The following is a 24,828-nucleotide window of genomic DNA, read 5'->3' on the forward strand; positions in this document are numbered from 1 at the left end:
TTTTCTGCCCTGGGAGCTGCTAAACAAAGCTGTTTGCCTTTCTTATCAGGTCTCGCAAACCCTCCAGGCCTTGCCTTCTGGGCCAGGTGGGGTCAGGGCCTGGGTGACCTGATTTAGTGCCCTGCGAGCCAGGCCTTTCCCCAGGGACTGGACGGGCAAACAGCCCCGTGGGCTCTTTGCAGGCTTCCCTGCAGAGGTGCCCCGTGCCCAGCATGGGGCTCACCCAGGCGGCGCTTTAGGGCGCTGGGGCCCGAGGCCACGGGGGGCAGGAGGCAGGAGGCAGGAGGCCCGGCCTTTTCGGCCTCCAGAGCCTCCTCCTAAACTGCTCCCTTGTGGAACAGCCTTCCCTGGCACCCGCTGCCCTCGGGCCCCACCCAGACCGGCCCACCTGGCCCATAAGCCCGGGCCCGTCCTGACCTCCTGTCCTCACAGCCTCTCGCCGCCTCCAGCTGCCCTGCCTGGGGGCCCTTCCGTGCTGCATTCTGTTCCCAGAAGCCTCTCTAGCACTGTCTCCGGTTCCACGTGCCCAGGGACGTGGCTTCGGGAACTGGAGCTTTCCACTGGGTGCTGGGCTTGTGTCCAGGGCTTTCTGAGCATCTCGCTGAGCTCAGACCGGGTTTCAAGCCAGCCAAGGGCCAGCAAGCAGGGCAGGCCTGGGCGCGGGGAGTTAGAGTGGAAAAGAGAAGAGCGCAAACCTTGGGGGCAATTTCAGGAGGTGGGGAAAGGGGGCTGTGTGGGTGTCAGAAAGCCGCTCTGGAAAGCGGCACTTCAGCTGGGGTGAGAGCTGGTTATTTGGAGAGCTGGGGTGGGGGCGGCACTGGAAGTGGAGGGAAGGTGAGCAAAGCCTCCCAGCGAGCGCCCAGGGTGGGAACGGGCTGGCTGGGTTTGAGGAACTGGAGGGAGGGGGAGGGGTGCACAAGGAGCCGCAGGAGGCCAGGCCGGATGGGGCTGCAGTGGGGGGCCCCCGGGGACTGGCCTTGCATGGCAGGGCCTGGTGGGCGTGCAGCAGGCTGTGGCGGTGGGGAAAGTACGCGGGGCTCGGCGGCCTGCCTTAGAGCTGGCATCAAAGGAGCCCAGGGAGAGGCTAAGCCTGGGGCGTGAGAGACGGTGCTGAGCCACCGGCTCCCCCAGCAGACGCCCCGCTCTGCGGCCCCTGCCCATCGCCCTGGTGTAAATACTCCAGCTGCCCCCGGGTGCGCGGAGCTGGGAGGGGATGCCCGCCGTCCGCTCCCGACTGGCCGGCGCTGGGTCCGGCCGGCACTAGGGGCGAGCTGGAAGCAGTGCTGCCAGTCTCCCCGTCTGGGCCGCGGGCTGCATGACGGGGCCGTCCGCTGGGGCTGAGAAGTGGAAGAGGCTGGGGGAACGGTGCACGGGGAGCAAGCGCTGAGCCGTGTGCCCATCGAGTCCGAGGTGCCTGTGGATCTCTCCGGGGACCCGGCGTCACTCTGGGAGAGGGCGGTCTCCCGGCAAGGAGGTGATGCTCGGATCTCAGGGCCCTGTGCCGACCGCCGAGAGGCGGGGAGAGCCAGCCAGGAGCCGAGAGAAATGCGCTGGTGTGCGCTGCTCCTGGCCTTCCGGAGGCTGGAGTCCTGCTCTCGCTGAGACCAGCAGTGCTGGCTGTTGTGTTTTCCCGGAACCCACGACTTCCCCCTTCTGGACTCAGGAGCCCCCTGGCTTCAGGCCAGACCTCGTGAGTCTCTTCCAAAGCACAAGGATGGTGCCCGCCCCCCCTGGCTTGGGGCCGAGATGACAGGGCAGCCTGCGGGGGAAGGGGGAAGTGGGGCGAGCCAGCCCGGAGGACGGGAAGTGGGGGGTACAGGCGCGGAGAGCGAAAGCTGGGATTTGCCGCATCGTCATCCAACACCAGCTGGCGCCCGGCGCTTGGGTGCAAGTGATCCCCAAGGGGCCTTCAGGGGCAGGTGCTCTCCAGCCACATTCGGGGGCGAGCAGGCCAGGCCGCGGGGCGCCCGGCTGGGTGTTTGGTGGCACAGCCCCCTGCGGCCCGTTTCACTCTGATGTCACCCAAGTCCTTCCCCAACCACGAGACGAGGCCCCTCTGGGGCCCCACCCCGAGGTGAGTCCCCACTGAACCCGAGGTTGCTTCTGGTTTCTCGTCCTCCTCACCCTCTTCATCATCAGTTTCTCCCCAGGGACCGGGTGATCCTCGTGCACTTTGAAAAGAGGACAAGGCAGGGGGGCGGGGGTGCTCCAGCTCCGTGCCGGGCGCTGGCTGGGAAGTCCGGCTGCCCGGCTGCCCCCAGCAGGACCCGGCAGGCCCGGCTCCACGGGCGGCTTCTCTCCGTTAGACCCCACCTGGGGCTCGCCCTTCTGGATTTCTGGGTGCCCACAGGCAGGTCCGGGCAGGGCCTGCGGAAGGCACTGCTGTTGGGGGCGCGGGAGCCTCCCTGGGGCGGAGAGAGTGCCACTGACTGGCCGAGCCACCCCCACCGGGGACGATGCCAGAGTGGGGCGCTCCAGGTGTCGATGCCACGGCCTCACCTGGCCGGGGCTGGCTCCTTGGGACCCCCGGCCTCCACCCGCATTTGATCAGGGTGGGTGCTCCTGGTCTCCCCAGCCAGCGGGCCCTCCTTGTGCCCTCCTCACCCTGGGAACTCTGGGGCCCTTGGAGCATGTGGACGTCTCCCTGCACGGAGGAGCTGTCGCGGGGAGCCCTGCACCTCCCTTCCTGGGTAGCGAAGCTGCGGTCGGCGAGGGAAGTGATCTGCAGCCACACGACAGGCACGTGCTGTGAAGTGGGGTCCCCGCCGCTGGCCCCTTGGGACAGTCGCCTCAGTAGAGAGGGCTCAAAGGTCCTTGGCCCTTCCTTGACTCAATCAGCAGGAATGCATATGCCAGGCAAACAATGGCGGAGGAAAAGGCCCACGTGGACCCTGCCCTCGAGGGGGTGACGGGCCAGCAGGGCAGTGGAGGAGATGAGCAAATGTGCACGTGAATAAATAAATTGTGACAAAATGACCAGTCTAGGGTTGTCTGGAAAAGCTTCCCTGAGAAAGACAACCAGGCCGGGAAAGGAAGGATGAGTAAGAATTGATTAGGCTAGAAAAGACCTTCCAGGTGAAGCTGACAGCAGGTGCAAAGGCCCTGGGGTTGGACGAAGTCTTTTGAGAATCGGAAAGGCAGGTGTGTGGCTTGAGCGAGGGAATCAGTGGAGGCTGCTGCAGTTGCCAGGAGCCTGACTGCAGGCCTTGGTGGCCCTGGAAGGAATATGGACTTTCTCCTGAGAGCAGAGGGTGGTGACCCTACGAGGAGGCCAGGCCTGCGGTAAGGGCAAGCATGAGTCAGGGCAGTTTTCCCAATAGAGGATAAAGGTCAAGGCCGCTTCCCATCTCCTTAGAAGAGGTGGAAGGAGCTCCTCTTGGGAGGGCCAGGTGCCAGGAGCTTGTGTGTGCTGTGGCCGGGGGCAGTGGGGTAAAGGTTGCAAGGTGTGGGGTCCCCGTGAGCGCCCTCTTTCTTCCGGAACTGGTGGCGTGGCTCTCCTGCCATGGGAGCAGAGAGGGTTGTGTCTCTGGCCGGGGCCTTGGGCCCAGCTCCCCAAGTCCAGCCCAAGTCCAGCCTCCTCCTGCACCTGCACAGGCAGGCGTGGGCCCAAGGCCAGCCAGGATCAAATGCCCCTTTGCCCCTCGTGCCAGTGTCTCTGCTGGGGAGAAGAGTCCTGGCAGACTCTGGGTGCCTGGGGGTCCCCTCCCCTGAGCCTTCTATCTGTGCCTGAATCTCCCCTTGCCTGCCACTGCGTGGCCGTGTGCCTGCCTGGGAGCCCCCACGTACCCCCGTGGCTGCTGAGGTTTGGGCTTGGCGTCCTCCCCTGCCCCATGCTGCTCAGAGCACCCCTTCTCCAGACCAGGACCAGGACAGGCCCCCTGATTTGCAGGGCCTGGCGCAAAATGACAATGCGGGCCCCCTTACTCGACGACTATGAAGAGTTGCAAGCCGGCAACAGCAGAGCATCGGATGCAGTGCAGGGCCGTGGCCTTCACACGTTTGTTAGCTCCGAGAGGCCACCAGGGTGGGAGTCTGCCAGCCAGTCACTTCCAGAGTGACAGAAGAACTGACCAGGGGTCTGGCCCTGACCGCCTGACATTTGTTCACTCACTCATTCATTCATGCCACACCCAGGTACTACGCACCGTTCCCTTCGAGACCGGGGACTGGAGACTTGGGGGTGGCCGGCCCTCGCTCGCGCTGCCCTTGGACCAGCGCCTCCCGTCCCCATGGCCCTGGGTTTCCAGGATCTGCCTCACCAGGGCCACTGACACCCGCTCCCCCAGAGCAGCCCCAGAGGTGGGGACCCCTTCCTGCCGGGCTTCTCCTGGATGGAACCCGTTGCTCTCCCAGGAGGCGCCCCCAGAGCTGCGGGGTTGGAAGTCCTTTCCCTGCCACGCGCTTCCTCTCTCCCCCATCTCTTACCCGGGCCACCGTCACCTCTCATGTTATCGTCATCACTGTTTTATAAAATGAGATATGATGTACGGACAGCAACGTGCACACATTTTAAAAAGCTCGGTGGACTTCCGTTTGTTTTGAGTATTTGCATACGCCCGTGTGACCACCCAACCAGACCAGGACCCGGGACGCATCCAGCCCCGAGAAGCCTCCCTCGTGCCCTCTCTCAGCCAAACCCCATTCTGGATTGTGTCCCCGTAGGCCAGTTACGTCTTGATAGCTAGTCACTGAACTTGGCGTAAGTGGAATCACACAGAGCGCTTTCCCATCCGGCCTCTTGCTGCCCAGCACCACGTGTGAGGTTCGTCCGTGCTAGCCTCTGAGCTCACAGCTGGCTCCTTCTCGTGGTTGAGCAGTTTTCCTTCCACGGCTGGAGCACATACGGCTGTTTCTCCATTTCCTGGGGAGGAGGGTTTGGCTGCTTCCTGCTTTTGGCTAGGACCATTCCCTGGTAAGTGTTTTGGGTCGACATTCGCTTTCATCTCGCTTGGTTAAACACAGGATTGTAGGGTCACGGGGAAGGCGGGCGTTGGCGTTTACTGGGGTTCCAAGCGGTGCCCCTTCCACCTCTGGACTTCTGCAGCAGCCTCCCCTCTCCCCGCCGCCAAGAGAACTTTCTAGATGCAAATCTGGCCTTGCCACTCTCGCTTGAAAGGCTTTCATGGCTGCCCCCGCCTTGAGGGGGGAAGTCCCTGCTCGTCTCCCCAGCTGTGCCTCTGGCTCTGTCCCCCGTTGAGCCTTACGTCCTTGCCACTTTAAAAGCACACAGTCTGGGAAACAGACTTGGCCCAGTGGATAGGGCACCCGCCTACCACACGGTAGGTCCGCGGTTCAAACCCCGGGCCTCCTTGACCCGTGTGGAGCTGGCCATGCGCAGTGCTGATGCGCGCAAGGAGTGCCTTGCCACGCAAGGGTGACCCCCGCGTGGGGGAGCCCCACGCGCAAGGAGTGCGCCCGTGAGGAGAGCCGCCCAGTGTGAAAAGAAAGAGCAGCCTGCCCAGGAATGGCGCCGCATACATGGAGAGCTGACACAGCAAGATGATGCAACAAAGAGAAACACAGATTCCCGTGCCGCTGACAACAGAAGTGGACAAAGAAACAAGACCCAGCAAATAGACACAGAGAACAGACAACTCGGGGGGATGGGGGAGAAATAAATAAATAAATCTTAAAAAAAAAAAAAGCAAACAGTCCCCTGAACTTATGTCATTCCTGTCCCGAAGGAACTGTCTCTTCCGCCTGGAGCGCTCACCCCTCCCTCGCCCGCCCGGCAGGGGCCTCCTCGCTTCCTAAGATCTCACCCGAGCATTTCCCAAGCCCCGAGGCAGCCGCCTTCCTTAGCTCTCCTCTGAGCGGGTGGGTGTGTGCCGCCCGCGGAGATGCCCGCAGTGCCTGAGGGGGGGCTGTGACTTCTCTGCCCGGCGGGTGGCCTGGTCAGGGTGGAGCGCGTCCCCCTGGGGCGGGGGGCCGAGCGTGGGTGGGCACCCCGGGGGGCCGGCCTGACCCCTGCCTGGAGAGGCAGGCCCTTGGGTCCCAATTCTTCTGCCTCAGCACCAGTCTCTCTCAGCTGGGGCTGGCTCGTGCCAGGTCGTCACCTCCTCTCTCCCAAGATTCCGCTTCCGACTCCCCGTTTCCTTCCTGGGCTGCAGGTGGGCTTTGTCTGCAAGCTCCTGGGCAGGTGAGGCCTCTTCTCCTGTTCTCGGCACGTCACCCTGGAAATCCAGGGGCCGTCGCTGTGTCCCAGGCTGGGCCTCTCTCGAGGGAGCTCCCGAGAGCTGGACCACGCCCCCCCGTTTCCTGCTCCTCGCCTTGTCCCCTCTCTGCCACCCCCTGGCCTTCCAATCCCTGCAAACTCTGGCCCTCACCTACTCCCTTGACCAACAGGAAAGGGCCACCCGGCGTCCCTGCGCGCTTGCCGGCGTGATGACCCAGCAGGACACGAGACGTTGCCAGCGGGTGTCGACAGGTCAGCGAGCCCCGAGCAGCGAGTTCTGGAAGCCCCCAGGCTGGCAGCGTCAGCCCCACCCGGGAACGTGCTGGAACTGCAAGTTCTTGGGCCCCGCCCACACCTGCTCTACTCGAGGATGGGGGCCCGGCTCTGTGTCCTCAAGCCCTCCGGGGGATTCTGGTGCCCACTCAAGTGTGGGAACCCCTGACCCCTCGCATGGGAGCTTGCTTGTGAAAACTCCATCCAAGTGGGAACGTCACTTGATTTGGGGGGAAGCATGTTAGCGTTATTTTGAACAATAACCAGGGCCCACCGACCAGATCTACAAAGGTAGTGCCAGCCTGATGCACCTGCCAGCTCCCGTCACCCGGCCCAGAGCCGAGAGTTTAGCCCCCAGCACAAGGGCCGGCCCCCGGCGGAGGGACGCTGCTGGACTTCTGTCTCCCCGGAGGCCAGAGGCCCGGCCTGCCGGGGAATTTCCACTGCTTTCCCCCAGACCCGTTCGCAACCCTCTCTGTACAGCTCTGAGCCCCGTGAGGCTGGGCCCTGGGCTCTGCAGGAATGGGGGCGTCATCAGCAGAGCAAGAAGAGGACTAGATTTGGGGGGAAGTTGGGGTGGTCTGAGAAGCCTCTCTAAAGCAGCGAAGACTAGATGGGGAGCCCAGCACAGGGGGAGCGACCCGGAGAGAACGGCACATGCCCGGGCCCGGGGGCTGGGAGGCCTTGGCGAGTCTGAGGACGGCAGTGGGCCTGGGCATCCTGGACTCTGGGGGAGGAAGGGGAGAGGCAGGGCGGTTAGGGCCTCGCCCTCAGGGCTGCTTCCCGGCACCTTCGGCCTCAATTCTCCCATCTGAAAATGGGGATAATACAGCACCCCCGCCCTGCCCACCCCCGGCCCCAGAATGGCACATAGCACTGAGAATGGTGCCCGGCTCTGCGGAAGAGTTAGTGGGTGCAGATGCCATTACAGGGGAGCCCAGAAGACTGAGCGAGGCCTGGAAATCAGCCCCCAGGCCTGTGCTGGCACTTCGCCGTCCCCCCTGCGCACGCAGCCTATTCAAGTGCCTGCAGGTGGCTGAGGTCCCTGGGCCTCTGGGTGCTGTCCAGGCCCCCCATTGTAGGCCCTGGGCAGAAGCCTGGTGGGCCCGCCTGCCCCTGCTGCCGTGGGGCTGGGGGTCCGAGGGTGGGGGGCCCCTGCTGTCCCCCTGCGCGCTGCTCCCGGCTGGGGCTGGGCCTGCCCTGACTCCTGGCCCCTCCCGTGGGTTATGGGGGGGTGGGGAGTGGCCGAGGGAGGGTACAGGGGGCAGAGAAGGGGGGACCCAGAGGCAGGGCCTCCCAGCCGCCCCCTTGCCCTGCGCCCAGCCCCCCGCCTCCGGAGAAGTGCTCTTCCATCCTTCCAGCTGCTCGGGCTGAGCCTGCAGAGTCCAGTGGGGCGCCCCGCCACTCACACCCAGTCCATCTGCGAAGGCGTTTGCCATCTGACCACCTGCACCCCGCCAGAAGAGGGGGGACGCGCGTGCACAGGGCAGCGCGGCAAGCACTGGTGGCGGGCACACACGGGGGACCCTCGACGCCAGCCTGGGAGGGTCGGGGAAGTTTTCCACGGGAGCTGGCAGAGCCGAGCTGGAGCCACAGGGCCGCGGGGCTGGGCTGAGGGGAAACGTCCAGGCTGGGAGCCCAATCGATCCCGGAGGTGGCCGGGGCTCGGCCGCGGTTTGCAGGCTGCGTGAGCAGATACGAGGGGCGGAGGGAGAAGCAGGCTGGGGCACCGGGCAGCCTGGACACTCCGGAGGCTGAGCTGGCCCGAGGGTGCTGGGGCCTGAGAAGGGCTCGGCAGGGCAGGGAGGGGGCCATGCAAGGTCACAGAATGACCCCATGGTGGGAGCGGGTGTGGCTTGAGCACCTGAGGGCCTCCCACATGGGAGAACCAGGGTTCATTTCCCCGTGCCTCCTAAAGAAAAAACTAACAACCAGCAAAACAAAGAGCAAAACAAAGGAGCCAAACGAGAAACAAGAAACCCAACAAAGAGCAAACAGACGCAAGGGGGCCAACTCCAGGGAGCCCTCGTGGCTCAGCGGTTGAGAGCTGGCCTCCTGCCTCTGAGGCCCCGGGTTCAATCCCCGGCCCCGGGGCTCCACGGGCAGCTGGAGAAGGGCGAGGTGCAGGTGGGGTGGGAGCCAGGGGTGGTGATGGAGAGGGAGGAAGATGGAGTCAAGACCCTTGACTCAGAAGCCACAGCTGGAGCTTCGGGTTTTATTCCGAACAGGAAGGGGTTGGGTAGCTCTGCTCAAAGCCACCCCCATCTGGAATACTCTGGGATGTGGGTGCATTCGAGCGAGGGCAGAGACTGAACTGTAAGCACGGACCGCTGATCATCCAAGTGGATGGTCACGACGGAACACCGTGTGTCTGAGTCAGGGGACAGACACCGTTGCGGCTTGGAGAGTGAGGGAGAGCAGGTGGCGGCCCCCAAAAGGAGACACACGCGTCCTCACAGATAAGCTGGCCTTACTAGGAAGAAGGGTTTTGCAGAAGGGCTGAAGTTAAGGCCCCCACGGGGAGCCTGGCGCATCCACTGGGCTGAAGGGCAATGACCGATGTCCTCAGAGGGAACCGAAAAGACGACGCAAGCCTGGGTGACCGGGCAGCCACCTGCCAAGGAATGCCTGGGCCCCAGAAGCTGCGTGAGGCCGACGCTCCTGTCCTAGCAGGGCGTGCGGCCCTGCCGGCACCCTGGGCTCAGCCTATTTGCCCAAGCAGGTCTGTGGTCCTAAGCCCTCGCCCGATGTGGTGACTTGCCTGGGCTGCCGCTAATCCAGGGCTTTGCGCGGGGCCTGAAAGGCGGTTTCAGAGGCTTTCCTTCCAAGTCCAGGTGGGGCTGCAAGCCCGTCCATCACTCCTGGGGTTTGGAGAGGCGTGGGGCATGGAGGGGAGACCAAGGCACGAGGTGCAGGGAAGGGCGGGCTGGTGGAGCGGGAGAGGACCTGCTCCCGCCCTGTCCCGGCCGGGGCTCCTCCACCTTCCTGGCAGAACGTTCTGGACCTGTTTGCCAAGGGCGGCGTGGAGGAGGCGAAGGGTGTGGCCCTCCTCTACCTGGCCGGCCCTGCCTTCCCTCCGCCAATGCCCTTGGAGGCTGTTAAAATGGGAAGCGCTGATGGCATGGGACATGATTTCCAGCTCCCCAGCTGGGGCAAGCTGACCCCGGGAATCCGCGCATGCCCAGGGCTGCGCTGCCCCCCAGGGGAAGCCAGGGAGGAAGGGGGAGGACGTGGCCGTGCACGGCGCCCGGCTGCTGAGCAACCAGGGATGAGAAGTCTGGAGGGGGGGACCATTTCCGGAGCATCCCCTCCCATGCCCAAACCGAGCTCTGCACAGGCCCGGTCTCCTCCGCCGGGTGTCCCAGCATGCCCAGCAGGGAGCTGCTATCATCGGCATTTTACAGGTGAGGACATCGAGGCACGCCGACCGTGCCGAGGTCAGCCAGGCAGTAAAGGTCCCCAAAGGTTCCCATGGTGGCGCCGTGGGCTGTGTGTGGCTGGCACCGATGGCCGTGGCTGGGGGTGGGCCTGACCCTGCCGGACCGCAGGCCCGGGCGAGGCCCCCGGATGGAGGCGGGGCCCCACAGTGACCAGGGCGGCGAGGGAAGGAGACCCGCACCCTGCAGCTGTGGGGAAGGACTGGAAAGCCTCGGGGGAACCCTGGGGCCAAGCTTCAGAAAACAGGAAGAGGCCTGAGCGCTGGGGGCTGGCCAGGATGTCCAAGGCCTGCCCGGGGGACCTAGCGCCAAGGAAGAGACCACAGGCTGAGGGGGCAAAGAGGCCCGGGAGAGCCCCACTGGCCCCCAGCCACCCTCCTGCCCCTCTTGGGGGCAAGGCGGAGGGGCCTGGCCTGCACCTTGGGGAGGGCCGGGTGTCAGGCAGGACGGCTGGGCCTGGCAGAGACTGGTGAGCTGGTGGTCAGTTCTGGGCCCAGCAACAACGGCTGGCGAGTTAGAGAACATGGGGTCCCCTGCTAGCCCTATTTTACTGCTGGGGAGACAGGGTCAGGGGTCGTGGCACTTTCCCAAGAACGCACGGTGAGGAAGTGGCAGCTCCGGGCTTGCCAACAGCGACAGAGGGACAGGGGCCTGGCCCCCACCTCTGGGGAGCCCCTCCTCCTCTCTGGGCTTGGGGTCTGCTTCTAGACCCTTCCAGGCCCCCACACCAGGCCCCGGGTGCTCCCCTGGGGCGACTCTGTCCCCCGCCCCACGGCGGTCCTCTTACCTGGTGGTGAACGGGCTGTGTGAGGGGGTTTGTGGGCATTGGCCGGGAGGAGAGCAGGCAGCAGTGGAGCTGGCCCTCCCCCCGGGGACCCCCCAGATGTGACTACAGGGGAGCTGGGGACAAGAGGCCAGGCCGGCCTGTTATGGCATCACAAAGTCCTACCCGGGCCAGCCTGGGGACGCCTCAGGGGCCTGGCGAGCTTGGCAACTCCCTTGCCATCCTGCCATGCCAGCCTCGACCTCCCTGGGCCATGCTGAAAGGGGCACATAGGCCACGGTGAACCCCAGGCACAAGCAGCAGGTGAGTGGCCCCTGCGATGGGACACTGGGGTTCTGGGCTGCAGCCGGGAGCCCCTGCCCGTGGAGTGGCCGGGGGCAGATGCCCACCTGAGAGGCTGGTGTCTGCACCTGCAGTGCAGGCTGTGCTGGGTGCCAGGCGAGCCCGGGGGTGCAGAAGTCAGCAGGGAGAAGGTCGAACTGGGAGGGAGAGAGGGACTTGCGGCAGGGGCGGGGAGCCAGGAGGCTAGCACAGAGCCGGGTGCAGCGACCCGCTCGCTGGGTGGCCCCTGGCAGGTCGCTGAACCTGAAGTACCTGAATTATCACAGGGTGTGGCCGTCCCGCCGCCGGGGCTCTACCCAAAGAACTGAGAGCAGGGGCTGGGATGTCTGTAGCCAGCGTCCACAGCGACATTATCCACAGGGTAAAAGGCGAGTGTCCATCAGCAGACAGATGGACAGGCCCGTGGAGGAGACGTGCGATGGAATACTGTCAGCTGCCCTAACGGGAGCTCTGATACGTGTGACGGCAGGCTTGGCCCTTGACAGCTTAACGTAGAGTGAAGTAAGCCGGACAGGAAAGGACAAACATTGAATGATCTCACTGAAATAACTAGAATCTGCAAATTCCCAGAGACAGGAGATCAGGGGTGGCTGGGGAGGGCGCAGGGGAATTAGTGCCAAAGGGCTGCTGAGCTTCTCTTTGGGGCGATGGGACAGTTTGGGTAACGGGTAGTGGTGACGGTAGCACAGCACTGACTGTAATTAGCACCACTGAATTGTACACGTGAAGGTGGTTAAAATGGGAAATGTTGTGCCATGTATCCGATACCACTACATAGATATATAAAAGGCAGTGAAAAGGAAGGGGCCTCTGGGCACACCGGGCTCCAGGGCTCAGGCCGCTGCCACTGGGAAGAGCCAGCATCTGCATGCCTGGGGCGCAACTCACGCCATCCCACCTGGGAGGGCACCTGCCCAGAGTGTGCCCTCGAGGTGGGGAGAGCAGCTGGGAGCCCTGTTGTAGAGGGGGAAACTGAGGCATGGCCCGACATGCTCAGTGTCCTTAGGGTTCTGTGGGCAGGGGCGCTGGGGCCAGCCTCCCGCCCTTTGTCACTGCATCCCTGGCCTCCAGCGGGACTCCCCCAGCACCTGGTCAGGACACTGCACCTGACCCAGAGCCCCCCAAGGGTGGGGATTCTCCTCGACAGTGCTTTTGAGCCCAGATTTCTGCACTGGCAAACCTTAGAAAAGTGAACGTGAGCTGTGCCCACCAAGCACCTTCCTTCACGGGCGAGAGGGCAGGAGGCCACTGCCTGTGGGGGGCTCCAGGAGGCCCCTCCTCAAGGGGCAGGGCCCCAGCCACCGTCATTGGGTCACCGATCAGGTGGGCGTCTGGAAGGGCCGCCCACCCACAGAGCTGTGCTGCCGAGGGCCACGCCCGCCTTCTGTGCCCCCTGGGGTGGCCAGCTCAGCCCGGTCCTCGCCCGCCTGCCACAGCCTCCCGTCCCTCAGCCGACACCGGGGCTGTACCCTGCGCCCGGGGTGGCCGCGCAGTGGCTGAAAGCAAGCACGACCTTGGGACACACGGCCGCCACCCTCCAGCAAAGCAGCTGACAGCGAACCCGCTGCAGGGGGGCGGCTGGAAGGGTCTGCCGGGCCCACGCTGTAGAGGGTCCTGCAAACCCACAGATGCATTCCAGAGCACGGGGGCGCCTCTGTCCCTCGGATCCCACCCCTGGCCCTGCCCAGGCCCCCAAGCTGAGCTGCCAGGAAACGCTTCTGCTTCGCGCCCTCGAAGGCAGCCGTGAAGGCTGGTGGGAGCTGCCGCCGGCAGGGGCAGGCGGGGCCGGGGCCCAGGGAGGACTTGGGGCCAGAAGGAGCTGGGGGTCCGGAGGCCCTCCCCCAGCCGAGGGCAGTGGCCAGGAGGGCCCTCGGGGACAGCGGTGTCCTCTGTGGTGCTGAACGAAGCGGGCGTCCGGGTGTCATGGGCTCAGATCTCAGCCCTTGGCAACAGGCTCTTCCAAGACGATAAGAATTGGGGAGCAGGGCTTGGGGGGGACCCATGCCTGCTCCCCCGCAGCCCGTCTGTGTTCCCAGGGAAGCAGAGTATCCCGAAGGCCTAACCAAAGTTGGCAGAATCTCAGATACGAGTGAGGAGGTTGTTCTCAGCATTTAAAGATAATGGCAAGTGAGGTTTTTAAATGAAAATCTCACGAGATACTCGTGGCCCTCTGGCCGGCCCGCGGAACTGGCTCTGGCCCCAGCTTGGCACGGCCGCCAAGGTGCCCCCAGGCCTTCACGTGGCTTCGCCTTCCGGTCCCGGCCTGCGTCCGGGCCTCGCACACCTGAAGGGCCTGGTTGTAGAGAGCCCAAGGGGAAGTTTGCTTTGTGTCCGGAGACAGACGCCTGCGAAGACCGCGCCAGTGCGAGATGTGTGGCCCCTTGACAAAGCAATAACCTCGTGTAATCCAAGGGGAAAAGTTCATCCTTGTCCAACTCTTTCCAAAGCCTGTGGAGGGGAGCGGATGTGGCTCACCTAATAGAGGATCTGCCCAGCACATGGGAGGTCCAGGGTTCAAACCCTGGGCCTCCTTGACCCGTGTGGAGCTGGCCCACGCGCAGTGCTGATGTGTGCAAGGAGTGCCGTGCCATGCAGTGGCGTCCCCCGCATAGGGGAGACCCACGTGCAAGGAGTGTGCCCCATAAGGAGAGCCACCCAGCGTGAAAAAAATACAGCCTACCCAGATGTGGCGCTGTACACATGGAGAGTTGACACAGCAAGATGATGCAACAAAAAAGAGATGCAATTTCCCAGTGCCACCGAGAATGCAAGTGGACAGAGAAGAACACACAGAGAATGGATACAAAGAGCAGCCAACTTGGGGTGGGGTAGGGTGGGGTGGGGAGGGTGGGGAATAGGAGAGAAGTAAATAAAAAATAAATCTTAAAAAAAAAAAGGCTATGGAGGAGAGCGGATGAAGCTCGAGTTGTTGATCACCTGCTTCCCATGTACAAGGTCCTGGGTTCGATCCCTAAAAAAAATAAAAGGTCTCTGGAGGGGTCTCTGGACCCTCAAGGAGACAGTCCGCCTGGTGCTTAGTTGATCTTCTCACACTCCCTAACGTTTATTCATCTCTGGGGTTGAGGGAGAGAAGGGGGCAGGGCGGAGCCTGACTGGCCAGAGGGCATCGGTGGAAGCCGGGAGAGCTGGGTAGTGCTGTCGCACATTCACGTTGTACGGTGCTGCCTGGAAACGTGGAGCTTTTGTCCCTGGTGGGTTCTAGCTCACGGCGAAGGCGGCCAGCGGTGGCTGCCGAGGGAACATGGCCAGCTGGGGCCCCATGCCTGGACCCAAAGTTCCGCTCGAGTCTTGGGCTGGTCTGACCCGAGGCCGCCCCGGGGACTGGAGAGGGGCCGCTCTCGGTGACGCCTGCCCATGACTGCCCCCCGCGCCCCCGGAAGGGACAGAGCCAGACAGCACCGGTGCCTGACTGGGGACGCCGTGCCCAAGCTGGGAGGGTGGCGGGCGCTGGCTCCGTGGGCGCAGCCCCGTGCCTCTGCAGGAGGAAGGGGGCGTGCGGCCCAGGGCCCTGAGTTCAGGTTCAACGCGGGGCCACGGGCACGTTAAGAACGTGTAAAGCACCGAGCAGAAAGCTTGGGAGACGTCCAGCTCCAGCCTGAGAACCCGTTTCCGCACCCAAACAGGTCTCCGTGCGGTGGCAGAGGCCTGAGGCCGAGCGTGGACTGCGGGGGCTGAGCCACTCCAGCCACACCCAAGGGGCCTTTGGCGCAGCAGGTCTCAGAGGGCAGGGCTCCTGCCGACGCACCCCAGGGCCGACACTGGGGGACCCCTGCCATTGACCCAGGGCCAGAATCGGGGGTTACCTGCCGTTGCACCCCAGGACCAGCATCTGGGGCCCCTGCTGTCACACCCCAGGATGGAGTTGGGGGGCCGGCGGTCGACTTCAGGGGTGACGATGCTGAGCCCGGCAGCCCAGGTGAGGGCCGGGCTCAGGGGAGGTGTGGCTCCTGGGAAGGACGCGGGGTGCTCCCGTTTCCCTTTCTGCTTTTAAGGGGACGCCCCTGAGAGGTGTTGGGTCACACACAGTGTCACTAAGAACGGCTCCTGAGCCGCCGCTGCCTCGGCCCACCAGGCCTGACGGTCCCTCGCAGGCTGAGGGGTCCCCGTGAGCTCGTGCACCCCACCGAATAAATGAACGGCAGCTGTGGTTACGGTGCCTGGGGGGACCTGGGCTGGGGGGAAGGGCCGTATTGGGGGTCTCGGCGGGGTCTGAGGGCCACGTCTGGCCAGGATGATCCTGGCTTCGAGGGCTGAGGCCATGGAGGCGGTCCAAGGCCGGGCAGCCGGTTAGGAGGCTGCTGATGGCAGGAGGACAGGCGGGGGCAACGTGCCTCGAGCTAGGGGCAGGGCAGGGGACAGGGGACAGGTGTGGGGTGCGGAGAGCCGGGTGGGGAGGGGGCATCCCTGGGAAGGGCCGCTGCAGGAGGGGGGCTTCGAGGGAGCGCACGTGGATCCGCCTCAGGCTGCACCCCAGCTACCGCCGAGAGAGGACCAGGAGATGCCAAGGGGGCTCAGCCCGGAGGGTCTGCAGCGCGTTGCCTGGGGCCCACGGGACTGGCTGCCCAGGCCGGGACACTCAGGAGAGAGTGCAGGCTTAGAACCACCTGCTGGGGCTGTCCCGGGCACACGGGGGTTCGTGGCCCCTCTGCCGTGGGCGTGTGGTTGGCAGTTAGAGATGGGACGGAGGTGAGACCCCCGGGAGAAAGGATGGAAACCTGGGACCAAGCCTGGCAGGGGTCTTTGGATTCGCAGCCAGGAGAGTCACCTGCTGAGAGAGTGTGTGTGTGAGAGAGAAAGAGAGTGTATGTGAGGGATAGTGTGCCTGTGTGTGAGAAAGTGTGAAATTGTGTGAGAAAGTGTGTGTGAGAAAGTGTGTGAGAGAGAGTGTGTGTGAGGGAGTGTGTGAGATAGTGTGTGTGTGTAAGAAAGCGTGTGTGAGAAAATTTGTGAGTGTGTGGGAATGTGCGTGTGTTTAAGAGTGTGTGACAGTGTGTGAGGGAGTGTGTGAGATTGTGTGAAAGTGTGAGTGCAAAAGTGTGTGATAGAGGATATGTGTGTGTGAGAGAGATGGAGAGTGTGTGTGTGAGGGCGCGTGAGAGACAGAGTGTGAGAGACTGAGTGTGTGTGAAAGAGTGTGTGAGACTGTGTGTGTGAGAGATGGAGTGTGAGAGGGTGTGTGTGAAAGAGGGAGAGAGTATGTGTGAGGGGGGAGAGTGTGTGTGTGAGAGTGTGTGTATGAGAGAGAATGTGTGAGAGTGTGTGTGGGGGAGAGAGCGAGGGAGAGGTGCTGAGAGGAGGGCGGGGAGGGCAAGGGTCGGTGGTGGGTGCCCACTGTTTTGGGGCACAGCGCGGTCCCCGTCCTGACCAGGTTGAGGGCTGCCCGCGGCGTCAGCGGGGCCTTGGCCAGGGCTGCCGAGTGGCGGCGCCATGAGCCGCGCTGGGGGGCCGCGGAGACGGGGCTGCGGAGGGGGCTCATCCCCGTCCACAAGAATGGCCTCTGGAACACTTGAAGGCGGCCCCCAGTCTCCTTTCGCCCTGGACCATGTCCCCAGGAAGGGCCTGGACGAAGCTCAGCGTGTGCGTCCACGCCCACGAGCAGGCGCGGGGGCTGCACGGAGCCCCTGCCCGGGCCGGGGCCGCAGGAAGACTGGCGGCAACGCGCCAGAGGGGCAGCGGCCGGGGGTCCTAGCCTCTGCCACGGGCCCACGGGACGCCGCCGCGCCCGCTGGACAGGGCACTGCCGCCGGCCCCCGCCCTCTCCTGGGAACCTGCGGCCTCTCCCCTCGGGCCTCGGAGTGGACAGTGGCCAATGCTATTTTTTTTTTTCACTTTTCCAATCGAATTTTATTCCAGAACAAAAGGTTTACAACGGGGTTCCTAACTAGGAATCTGTGAGCTTGAATTGAAATTCAAAAAAATATTATTCTTGTGGGTACATATTGGTGCAGATCTGATATATTTATTAAATATAAATAGTACACAGTATAGTGTGGACTTAGTCAGGGGTCCATGGAACAAAAAAGGTTAAGAACCCCTGGATTACAAAAACGCTGATTAAAAAACCCAGTAAAGCTCATTTCCCCAGAGGTCACGCTTCTTCTTCCTCTATCAGCTCAACCCACAAACCAGGGGACAGCGCTCACCTGTGGCAGTCGACTACTTCGACCCCTCCAGTGAAAAGTGGAGCGTCATTTCAAGAGTGTCTCTACCTCCCCAACCCCTGCTTCTTTGCTCAGACTAAGGTGAAAGACCGTTTTATCTCCAGAACACAGGGGCGGGACCCTGGTGAGGAGCCAGCAGCACCTGGTGGCCACACATAATGACCGACTGGGAACAGAGACGGGGAGCATGGCTAGAACCGCTGTGTTCGCATCCCCCCAGCCCCTCTGTGGTCCAGAACATTCCATGCAGGCCAAAGCTGAGGGATCAGTGTTTGAGGTTTTACCTGAAAAGGCAGAAATGAATCCTTAAAGAATAAACAGCAACTCACGTTGACTGAGATTCACTACTACCAGGCTAAGCGTGTGACAGCGAATCCTCACAACCTCCTGAGGTAGGTTTTACCATTAGCCCCATTTTACAGATGAGGAAACAGGCCCCAGGGTGAAGTTACACCTGCATGTAAGGTCTCAAAGTTAGTAAGTGGCCAGCAAAACTGGGGCTCGAACCAAGGTCTGTGTGACTTGAGCTCTTGCTACCCTAACACCCCAGAACTGCCTCTTAGGAAACGAGGAAAGAGGGGTGGGGGAGGACAGCCAGGCAGAGACCACTTTTAGAAATTAGGAGACCCCAGTGACCACTTGACTGCCGGTCACAGTGCTTGAGGGGCAGCAGCCCGAGCGTGGGGACACTGCAGAGCTGCCACCGCCCTGCCCTAGCCCGAGCCCCCCGCTCTTGGCAAATAAAGGTCCCTCGAGTGATTCTGCTCAGGACCCCTGAGTGCAAGCTGCAGGCTTGTTTCTCAGACTCTGCTTAAGAGTCCATTGCTGGGTGGGCAGGGGGAATTCCTGATTTCGGTCAAAATATGCCAGTCTTCATCCCACATACCTACTTTCCCTCCTCCCAAGTTGTGCCCGGTGACCTGCTGACAAGCACGCGAGGGGCCCGACTCCCAGGGGAGGCCCGTGGGCTGGGCCGCTCCCCGCAGCTGAGCAGGGGGTGACAGGCCCTGCGGTTCCTACAGTCGCTCAACGCAGCGTTCCAGTTCAGAGAGGAGGCGGTTAGAGATGTCGCCCTTGGAGGCGACCTGCACCGCTTCACGGCACTTTTATCCTGAGCCCACAAACGACCCTGGAGGGGTAGGCGGCGGTCGCTGAGACGAGGGCGCTCCTAGAATGCGGGGACACTGACAGGCCCGCCCCCACCCCCAGGGAGGGGGGCACGATCCCTTCAGATGGCACAGCACGGTGGCCGCAGATCAGGGGGTGGGGCAGGGCCAGGGACAGCCTGTTGACACACTCCCCAGTCCTGCTGGGCCGCGGAAGGTAGTGCCCCTGCCGTTTCCATCACGTCTGCAAAGTGCCACTAGCAAAAGCCGCGTGGAGCAGGGACAGAGGCCCAACGGCAGCCCTGGGGAGACGGCGCTGTGCCGTGGGCAGAGGGCGGTGGGGAGGGAGGGCGGCTCAACCCTGCCCCGAGGGGTGGGCTCCCTGCCCAGTGCTCTTGGCCCCGCTCCCCACAGACTGCCCGCTCCCACCTGCCCCCGTCTCCCCTACCCTCCTCTGGGTGCCCTACACCAGGTCCTCGGGCCAGGACCGGGCCTCCACGTGCTGCTCCACGTCCGTGCTGCTGTCGGGCTCTGTCCTTCCGTGCCCACGGCACCGCCGCCGGCCGGGAGAGCTCCATGGCCGTGGCGTCTTCCCCGAAGAGCGCCCGTGCAGGCCCACCTGGATCAGCTGCAGGGCCAGGTGCTTGAGAGAGACCCGGGCCCACGCGGGGAGGCTGGGCTGGCGGGGGAGGTTGGGGACGTAAGTGGTGTCCCGGGTCTGGCTCCGAGGATGGACAAACTTGAGGGCCCAGAAGTCAGTGTGCGGCGCGTGCCCCCACCCCGCCTTGCCCTTCGGGAGCTGAAGGATCTCTTTCTGGGCCACCTGGAAGGGGGCGGCCTTGTGCATGTGCTGCCGAGTGATGTAGTCGACGATGGGCATCTCAGGCCGGATGTGCTTGTCATGGAGAACTTGGCCGTGGTAGCTCAGCATGAGCAGCGGGCCAGCTCGCTCACCCGCCCGTGGGGTCCCGTGCCCACCATCTCACAGTCAGTAGGGACACACCTGCTGGGCAAGGAACCCCACAGCTGCTCTGCTGCAGGGGCACTGCCAAACCCCACCTGTGGACGCCACCGCCTACTGCTGGCAGCTTTGGTGTTCGGCAAAGTCTCCGACGGGGTGGGCAGTGAGAAGGCGCCTGGCTCTGGGGGTGGGCCCAGCAGCCCCTGCTCCTGCAGCAGAGCCTTCCGGGCCATGCCCCACTAGTGCTGTCGGTTCCTCCTCTTGTGCCTTCTCCGAAGTACATCCTTGGCATGCGAGCTGGTGAGGGGAGGACACAGGCACTGGGCAGACCATCCCAGCTGGCTCTCGGCTCTGAGCAAGGCAATCCTGGGAAGTGATCTTCCAACAGGGGCAGCCCCCAGCGGAAGGATGCAGGCATCGGCCGCTCACTGGCCTGGCGCGTCCCTGCACAGCGCCGCCCCCTCAGGCCGCAGACAGGGGACGGGTGGCACCAGACCCGGCCTGCTGACTAGTCGCCTCGCAGGGCCGGTCCAGACAAACCCGGGAGGCTGCGCAGGCCGGGGTGGACGCCATGGAACCCACTGCCCGGCCTTCCCCACCGGGATCCTGGACCTCACCTGCTGGCCAATGCTATTTCATCTTCTCCTCCGCTCGCACCAGATGGCGCGGTGCCACACCTGCACCTCCAGCTGGGCCATCCTGGGACCTGCGTGCCCATCGCCCAACAGGCTAGTCGTTGTTCCCACCAGAGCCAAGTCTGGGCCTGGGGTAGGAGGAGTGGCATCTTGGCGGTGGTGGTCCGGGGAGTGGGTTAGAGGCCAGCAGGGGGGCAAGAGGGAGCCAAGGCCCCTGTGGCAGCTGCCTCCAGCCCTGGGGTGTGGCTGTCCCCTGACCTTGGACTTCAGGTGCGATGACCTCTCCGTCTGCCCCTGAATGAGCTGGGGCTGGGCCTGCAGCCGAGGGTCCTGACCAGTATAAATGACAAATACTGGGCAGACTCGGATTCTGGACAAGACGCCAACTTTGGAATAAGCCTTGGAGGCCCCTCCTGCTTGCCAGAACCCGGCATGGACGTGCGTGGCCCGTGGTTCTGGTTCTGACCCGCTGCCTTGCTGACGGCGGTCCCAGAGGTGCCGGGACGGTGCCAGGCAGGTGGACCACAGTGGGAGGAGCACTTGGGCGGGTGGGCGTTGGCTCGGTTCAAGTCCCAGCTCTGCCCTTTACTAGCCACCCCATCCTCCCTGGGACTCAGTTTCCTCATTTGTCAGGGGACTCCCTCTGGCTTCAGGTGTGGGAGGAGGGATGCATGATCGCGTGTGGAGAGCACCTCGGGGAACAGAAATCGACTCCTCGCTCCTGTCCTTGAGGAATGGAAATGCAAACGCAGATTAGGAAAAAAAAGACAAGAGCGGGAAGTGGATTTGGCCCAAAGGATAGAGTGTCCGCCTACCACATGGGAGGTCCGCGGTTCAAACCCCGGGCCTCCTCGACCCGTGTGGAGCTGGCCCACGCGCAGTGCTGATGCACGCAAGGAGTGCCCTGCCACACAGGGGTGTCCCCCACGTAGGGGAGCCCCACGCACAAGGAGTGAACCCCATAAGGAGAGCCGCCCCATGTGAAAAAATAAAAGTGCAGCCTGCCCAGGAGTGGCGCCGCACACACGGAGAGCTGACACAACAAGATGACACAACAAAAAGAGACACAGATTCCCTGTGCTGCTGACAAGAATATAAGCGGACACAAAAGAACACAGAGCAAATGAACACAGAGAGCAGACAGTTGGGGCGGGGGGGCAAAGGGGAGAGAAATAAATAAAAAATGAATCTTTAAAAAAAAAAAAAAGACAAGAGCGAGTCCTGGGGTCTTCTCAAGCCCGTTGCTAACCCGTGGACAACGCTGACGCTGGGGGGATTCTACCTGAGAAGAGCAGAGGGGACGCCGCATTCCAACGCATGCCATAAGCGCCAGTCAGCAGCCAGAGTCACAGCCAGAAAGAGACGTTCTCTGTTTAAATCTTTTTTTTTTTTAAAAAGATTTATTTTTATTTATTTCTCTCCCCCCCCGCCCAATGTCTGCTCTCTGTCTCCATTCGCTGTGTGTTCTTCTGTGTCCACTTGTATTCTTGTCAGCGGCACCGGGAATCTGTGTCTCTTTTTGTTGCGTCATCTTGTTGTGTCAGCTCTCCGTGTGGGCGGTGCCATTCCTGGGCAGGCTGCACTTTCTTTCTCACTGGGTAACTCTCCTTACAGGGTGCACTCCTTGCACGTGGGGCTCCCCTACGTGGGGACACCCCTGCGTGGCATGGCACTCCTTGCGCGCATCAGCACTGCGCATGGGCCAGCTCCACACGGGTCAAGGAGGCCCGGGGTTTGAACGCGGACCTCCCAGGTGGTAGACGGACGCCCTATCCACTGGGCCGAGTCCGCTTCCCATCCATTTAAATCTTAAATACACTTTTTACTTGCTCTTGAAGCCCAGAGGGCGGTAACGCTTAAAAACGTTGACTGTCACTGTTCTTTCCCTTTCTGGTCCACTTACAAACAAGAAGGCAGAAGCGTCCACTCCTGCAGGGGTGCCCGCTCCCGGGGGCGGCTCTCCCTGGCTCTGGACTTGGAAGGTGCAGGAGAGTGAGGCTGAGGGAGGCCCCGTGGGGGACCCCAGCACGCGGCCCGAGGCCCTGCTGAGTGGTGCCCGAGTGGGTGCCCTGTGGCCGGCAGGGGCGTTCACAGCTGCTGCCCCTTCTCCTCCCGAGGGGGCGTGTCACTTCATTGTCACCTGGTAGAACCGTGGAAGCTGCACCATGTCTGCCCTCGCACGGGAGACGGACGCCAGGGCCCTGCCTGCGGGCGAGCACAGCAGCGGCCCCCAGGGAGGGTCTACAGGACGCTTGTGGGAGGATGATGTAACCGGGGCACGCTATGCCAGGCACTGGGTGCACGCTTTCCACTCGTCTCTCCCTTGAGCGCACGGCACCCGTGAGGTCAGTGCTGCGCTTACTCCCACGTACAGAGAAGGAAGAGCGGGTCGGGGGCTTGCTCGGGCCACAGCTGGGAGGTGGCAGAGCTGGGGCAGGAGGAAAGCCCGTGCTCCCCGCCCCCAGGTGCCAGGCCGCCCTCAGAAGCACACGGGCCCTGGGGACCGAGCCCTGGGCCAGACCCCAGCTCAGCTCAGGACCGACACCCTCGTGGATGGATGGAGGGATCTGGGCTCTGTCGGAACCATGGGCCCCAGGCAGTGGAACCCCAAGAGGGGGCAGGAGTGGGGGCTGTTCATAGACGGGGAGACCCGCGACTCAAACCAGAGGTATGGGGGGGTGGTGGAGCTGCCCGCGAGGATGGGGAGGCTCGGGAGTGGACGGGGGACCGCGGGGTCATGGAGGCCAGGCCCCGGGGAGAGCCGCCAGCCATCCAGGCAGGACTCGTGCCCCCGCTGCCACCAGCCCAGGGCCGGGCACTCAGCATACACTGCACCTTCACTGTCACCCTGCTACCCTGGTTGTGTGGTCATGAGGCTGATGACACAAGATGACACTGTGGTTGGATGCTTGCACGGGGTCCTGCTGCCACCCTGTGTCCTCAGCAGCCACTTTCTACTCATGCCCCTGGGGCAGCGCAGGGCTCCCTGTCAGACGCAATTCCGAACACCAGGATCTGCTGAGTAGCCTTTTGGTGCTGCCAGCCCTGGCGGTTGTCTGGTTTTTATCTTTTAATTTTTTTAGGAGGAATCGGGGATAGAAGCCGGAACCTTGCCCATGGGGAGCAGGTGCTCAACCACTAAGCTACACCTGGTCCCCAGTGAGGGTTGGTTTTTTCGTTTTATTTAAAGAGGTACTGGGGATTGAACCTGGGACCTCACACATGGGAAAGAGGCACTCAACCATTGAGCTACATCCGCTTCCACTGTCTGGTTTTAATGCCAGTTCTGCCGTGGTCACTGCATGAAACTGACATACATAGAAAAGGGCAGTCTGATTATCTCCTGGGGAAGTAAGGAATCAGGCTATTTTAGCCACCTTCTGCCTTTATAGGGTTTCTAGGGTAAGAGTGGAAGAAAAATAAACAATGAGGGGGTTTCCTGTAACAGGCAGGATGTGAGGGGAATTTGGGGCTCAGTGCAGCATGACGGAGTCATGGGTTCCCTCTCCTTCCATGATGTGGATTGAGGCTTGGAGAAGGAATTTTAGCACATCCAACCACCATCCACCCACCCATCATCATCCATCTTCCATCCATCCATCCACCATCCATCATCATTCATCATCCATCCATCCTCCATCCATCCACCATTCATCATCATCCATCCATCCATCCACCCATCCACCACCCATCCTCCATCCACCCACCATTCATCATCCTCCACCCATCCATCCATTCACCTACCATCCATCCTCCATCCTCCATCCACCCACCATTCATCATCCATCCATCCATCCATCCATCCATCCATCCATCCATCCATCCATCCATCATCATTCATCATCCATCCATCCATCTAACCTTCACTGGGCATCTGCTAATTACAAGGCACTGTAAAAAGCAAAAAGGAAAAAGATGAGGTTTGACAAGAATGGAAAACTCTGGATGATTACAGAAGCTGGGTGATGGGTACGTAGGTTCATTATGCTGTTCCACTTTTGTGTCTGTGTGCAAACTGCTGTAATAAAAGGTCAAAGACATGACGGTGAAAACGAGGGAACTCGGCTTGCTGTCTCAGCCGTCACTGAAGCAGTTAGGTATGACTCTTCCTGCACTGGAAGGCTGGCCTTGAGGGCATGGCCTTGGAGCCCAGGAGGTGAGCAGACCCGGCCCAGCGATGGTTGCGGACACAGCAGCCGGGGGAGGGGAGCTCCCAGAGCAGGCAGCTTCTGGAAAAGGGAGGGCGGTACAGAGGGCAGAGCTGCCGCTGACTGTCAGGCCGCCTGCTGGTCTAGAAACTGCCCGCAGCAGCAGCCCAGCTGGGCAAGAACCACTGTTAATTGGTCCCAAAGGTTCTGTGGGGCCTGCAGCATGCCAGATGAGGTCTAGTTTTACCCCAAACTCCTCCAAGCAGGGGTACTTCATCTGCGGGCTGGGCATGGCTGTGGGGAGCTCTGGGAGCCTCCCCTCCCCCGGAATTGCAACAAACACGGTGCATCATGGTTGTCTGTTTTCCTGGGGCACAGCTTTGATGAGAACGTCAAGGGACATGCAACCTGAAGGAGGTTAGGGCCCGCTGCTTAGTGATCAACCAGGGAGGGGCTCAAATCTAGCCGAAAGAGTAATGTGAGGTGATGAGCCAGCCTGTGGGAGAGGGAGGCCTCAAGCAGAACGAAATGGATTCTGCTGCAGCTGGAAGACCTGCCCAGGAGCCCCAAGGCGTAACGGCCGCTAGCAGTGGCGACACCCCCCGCGGGCACAATCTCCTTCCACCCTCCTGACTGCGCTCTGGGCGGGAACCATCCTTTTCCCACATGAGGACACTGGAAGGGCAGGTGAAACGGCCCCACAAGCAGCGCAGGAGCTGGGTTCAAACCTGGCCCGGGAAAGCCCAGCACGTGTGGTCTCCCACAGGGGGACGAAACACGAATGC

At 62.5% G+C, this 24,828-nt stretch overlaps 1 pseudogene; it reads right to left on the reverse strand.

The window, feature by feature from the left end:
* Nucleotides 1-16,928: 16,928 nt before the first annotated feature.
* LOC101432620 (apoptosis-enhancing nuclease pseudogene) lies at nucleotides 16,929-24,335 on the reverse strand (annotated as a pseudogene).
* Between the last annotated feature and the right edge of the window lie 493 nt (nucleotides 24,336-24,828).

The sequence above is a fragment of the Dasypus novemcinctus genome, chromosome 18 (genome assembly GCF_030445035.2).
Source record: "Dasypus novemcinctus isolate mDasNov1 chromosome 18, mDasNov1.1.hap2, whole genome shotgun sequence".
NCBI lineage: Eukaryota > Metazoa > Chordata > Mammalia > Cingulata > Dasypodidae > Dasypus > Dasypus novemcinctus.